This window comes from Dendrobates tinctorius, unplaced genomic scaffold, assembly GCF_039654945.1.
Source record: "Dendrobates tinctorius isolate UK_male_01 unplaced genomic scaffold, ASM3965494v1 ptg000120l, whole genome shotgun sequence".
Classification (NCBI taxonomy): Eukaryota; Metazoa; Chordata; class Amphibia; order Anura; family Dendrobatidae; genus Dendrobates; species Dendrobates tinctorius.
This window is the reverse complement of record NW_027361788.1, coordinates 45038611-45043477: the sequence shown is the minus strand read 5'-3', so window position 1 is coordinate 45043477 and position 4867 is coordinate 45038611. Positions and strand designations below refer to the sequence as shown.

The following is a 4867-nucleotide window of genomic DNA, read 5'->3' as shown; positions in this document are numbered from 1 at the left end:
CCGGGGAACAGGGCGAGCTAGGGCTCCCCCTAGTGTTAAGGCCAGGAAAGGAGCCCCTGGTCCCAGGTCACCCTTCAGCTGCGTCGTGACAGTTATATGCTTGTACATAGTGTGACGAGCGTCAGCTTACGCTGAGTCGTTTTTCTATGAATGAGTGGACCCTTTGGGCCGTGGCACCCACCCACCTAGGGCGAGCTGACCTAGTGAGAATCCACCCCCTATACAGGGAGTGTCAGGGGCAAGACGAAGGGGGTGAGCCACCACAGCAGCTGGACCAGACGGCCGGCTCAGGGAAACAAGACGAGACGAGGCATTAGTTCAAGTAAACTTCATTCAGGAACACTTAAGGGTACAACAGGTGCAAAGGTGAACACACAAAGAACACAAAGCAAGATGCGTGCAAGGGCACGCCGAGGTCCAAGGCATGAGGAACTCTTCAAGGTAAAACAGGTGCAAAACGTGAACACACAGAATCCATATAACAAGGTGCATGCCAGGGCACGCCAAAGTCCAAGGCAGTGTGTGAGGAATCGGACTCCGGAAGGCTGGCAAGGGCTGACAGGGTCCAGGCATCAGAGTGAAGACATCTGGCTCCAGACCTCCGACAGTAGTCAGCTGGCTTCAGGAATCCGGCAGACACACTAGGAGACAAAACAGGGTGCGTGCAAGGAAACACGCCAGGATCAAATTCACAGAACAGAGACCTGCGCATGCCGAGGGGCATGCCAGGGACGGGTACAAGGACGGAGGCCTGCGCGTGCAAGGGCACGCCAGGGAGGAGCACAAGGATGGTGGCCTGCGCGTGCGAGGGCACGCCAGGGACGGGTTCAATGGCATCGGAATCCGGGGTGCTGGCATCGACCGACAGGGTCCAGGAATCAGGCTACGGATATCAGCTCCGGACATCAGGCCGCAGTCATCTAGGTCCGGACCTCTGGCAGCGGTCGGCAGGTTACGGAATCCGGCAGGCAAACTAGGGTTGAGAGCAGAGCAAAAGAGGCAAAAGGCTTTGTGCAAGAGTAGCACGAAAAAGGCACAGTGCGAGAACCAGCGTGCGTGCAAGGGAGCACGGAGACCACAGCTGGGAGCACCGGCAAGTGGTACCGATGATGGCATAAGCAGGCAGACATGACTAGAGGCGGCACCGCTGCGGCCACGCAGCCGGAAACCACTATTGCACTGGACGGGGGCACGGCTGAGGCACACCAGGCAGGCACAGGCGACCAGGCACGTGCACGGAGCCACAAGGCAGGGCTAGGCAAAGATACAGGACAGAGACGCGTGCAGACAGCACGGCAAAGCCTAGTACGAAAAGTGCAAGAGCGCACGAAGTATCAGAGACAAGGCATAGAGTAGTAGACAGGACCCTGCGCATGCAAAGGACATGCCAGGGGCAAAGTACAAGGCGAGGCCTGCGCGTACCGAGGGGCACGCCAGGGACAGAGCACAGAACGGAGGCCTGCACGTGTAGACAGACACGTCAGGGACAGAGTCTAGCAGCGGAGCGTAGGCCGAAGCCCAGAGCCAGGCCAAGGGAAAACCTTGGGACTAGACAGGGTACAGAGCAGAGGCCTGCACGTGTAGACAGACACGTCAGGGACAGAGTCTAGCAGCGGAGCGTAGGCAGAAGCCCAGAGTCGGGCCAAGGGAGAACCTTGGGACTAGACAGGGTACAGAGCAAAGCCTGCACGTGTAGGAGACACACCAGGGACAGGGTACAGAACGGACATAACAAGAAGACATAGCAAGGACAAACAGAGCACGGAGGACAACACGAGACAAAGCACAAGAGACGGAATACGAGCACGGAGCGTGTGCACAGACGCACGACAGAGCAGAGTGCAAGGGCACAGAATACAGGGAGCAACCCCACAAAGTGGCCATGCAGAGAAGCAACACAATACTCAGGCCCTGAGCACAGGAAGGGGCGGTCTTATATAGGGCATAGCATCACCACTTCCGGGTCAGGACCAGGGAAGAGCTTCCAGTTCAGTCCTCTAGGATCACAGAGTGTAGCCACATGATCAAGATTCCAGACATGCAGGGATGATTGCAGAACCGGACAGTGCAGTATCCTAGGAAAGGTCACATGATCAGGGTTTCAGACATGCAGAAACGATTGCAGAACCGGACAGTGCAGGATCCTAGGAAAGGTCACATGATCAGGGTTTCAGACATACAGAGACGAATGCAGAACCAGCCTATGCTAGAACATAGGAAAGACACATGATCAGGGATTCTAGACATGACGAGATGATCACAGAAGGCAGAGCAGAAGAACAGGCATCCTACAGCTCAACAGACATGAGGTGAGTGTGCACACTGCTCTAGGGAACATGCAGGATAGCAGACACGAGATGTGCGTGCACACCGCTCCAGGGGTTCTTGAGGCAAAACAGACAAGGCAGACATGGCGGACATGACACATAGGGGGCAGTAATTATAGTAGTTATATTCTTGTACATAGGGGGTACTATTATAGTGGTTATATTATTGTACATAGGGCAGTATTATGGTAGTTATATTCTTGTACATAGGAGACAGTATTATAGTAGTTATATTCTTGTATATAGGGGGTAGTATTATAGTAAATAGGGGGGAAGCCAGCACTGCTTAAGGCTAGAACGCATAAATTGAAGTGCACATGCACATAATATCCAACTGTATTCAAAAATGAGATATTTGGCAAAAAAAATTGATCAATTTAATTGAGCCACCCCGCCGCGCCAAGGCAATCTCATGTGGGGGGTCCTACTCTACATTTATAATAAATACTGTGCCATTACGGCCTCCTAAGAGCATGACCACATCAAGTGCAATCTGTACCTGAACATTGCTGGATCGCTCCCATGAAGCCAGATGAAGCAAGTGCAGATGAAGGCCAACCAGGTCTGAACACAGACATATCAGGATTGACCTCCACACATTGCCCGACCAGCAAACATAGATGAAGGGCGATGTTGGCCCAGACACAGGTGCACAATTAAATAAAGCTTGGGGCAGGGCGGGGCTGCCGTGTGTGTGCACAGCAGCCTAGATCCATCATGATAAACACAGAAAAATTATAGCGGACATAGCCAAGCGTGCACGGCAACAGTGGTGGTGAGCCACAAACCAACAAGAAAATAGGGGGGAAGCCAGCACTGCTTAAGGCTAGAACGCATAAATTGAAGTGCACATGCACATAATATCCAACTGTATTCAAAAATGAGATATTTGGCAAAAAAATTGATCAATTTAATTGAGCCACCCCGCCGCGCCAAGGCAATCTCATGTGGGGGGTCCTACTCTACATTTATAATAAATACTGTGCCATTACGGCCTCCTAAGAGCATGACCACATCAAGTGCAATCTGTACCTGAACATTGCTGGATCGCTCCCATGAAGCCAGTGCAGATGAAGGCCAACCAGGTCTGAACACAGACATATCAGGATTGACCTCCACACATTGCCCGACCAGCAAACATAGATGAAGGGCGATGTTGGCCCAGACACAGGTGCACAATTAAATAAAGCTTGGGGCAGGGCGGGGCTGCCATGTGTGTGCACAGCAGCCTAGATCCATCATGATGAACACAGAAAAATTATAGCGGACATAGCCAAGCGTGCACGGCAACAGTGGTGGTGAGCCACAAACCAACAACAAGAAAATAGGGGGGAAGCCAGCACTGCTTAAGGCTAGAACGCATAAATTGAAGTGCACATGCACATAATATCCAACTGTATTCAAAAATGAGATATTTGGCAAAAAAAATTGATCAATTTAATTGAGCCACCCCGCCGCGCCAAGGCAATCTCATGTGGGGGGTCCTACTCTACATTTATAATAAATACTGTGCCATTACGGCCTCCTAAGAGCATGACCACATCAAGTGCAATCTGTACCTGAACATTGCTGGATCGCTCCCATGAAGCCAGATGAAGCAAGTGCAGATGAAGGCCAACCAGGTCTGAACACAGACATATCAGGATTGACCTCCACACATTGCCCGACCAGCAAACATAGATGAAGGGCGATGTTGGCCCAGACACAGGTGCACAATTAAATAAAGCTTGGGGCAGGGCGGGGCTGCCGTGTGTGTGCACAGCAGCCTAGATCCATCATGATGAACACAGAAAAATTATAGCGGACATAGCCAAGCGTGCACGGCAACAGTGGTGGTGAGCCACAAACCAACAACAAGAAAATAGGGGGGAAGCCAGCACTGCTTAAGGCTAGAACGCATAAATTGAAGTGCACATGCACATAATATCCAACTGTATTCAAAAATGAGATATTTGGCAAAAAAATTGATCAATTTATTTGAGCCACCCCGCCGCGCCAAGGCAATCTCATGTGGGGGGTCCTACTCTACATTTATAATAAATACTGTGCCATTACGGCCTCCTAAGAGCATGACCACATCAAGTGCAATCTGTACCTGAACATTGCTGGATCGCTCCCATGAAGCCAGATGAAGGCCAACCAGGTCTGAACACAGACATGTCTCATTTTGAATGCAGTAAGATATGTGCATATGCACCTCATGTTATGCGTTCTGACCACTGGCAGTGCTGGCTCTTCTCTCTTTTTATTGCAAATTGGTTTTGTGGCTGACCACCACTGTTGCCGTGCACGCTGGGTCATGTTCGCCATCTTTTCTGTGTCTATTGTGATTGATCTAGGCTGCTGTGCACACTCACGGCAGCCCCGCCCTGCCCCAGGCTTTATTTATTTTTGCATCCATGACTGGGCCTGCATTGCCCTTCATCTGTGTTTGCTGGACGGGCAGTGTGTGGAGGTCAAACCTGAGATGTCTGTGTTCAGACCTGGTTGGCCTTCATCTGCACCTGCTCCATCTGGCTGCACGGGAGTGATGCAGATAT

The 4867-nt window shown here is 51.4% G+C and overlaps 1 long non-coding RNA gene across 1 annotated transcript; it reads right to left on the bottom strand.

The window, feature by feature from the left end:
• Positions 1-313: 313 nt before the first annotated feature.
• On the bottom strand, positions 314-4642 carry LOC141046718 (uncharacterized). The gene is made up of 2 exons (XR_012219637.1): positions 2827-4642; positions 314-2075 (listed from the first exon to the last, which is right to left on the bottom strand). It is a non-coding gene; the product is annotated as an uncharacterized lncRNA (long non-coding RNA).
• Between the last annotated feature and the right edge of the window lie 225 nt (positions 4643-4867).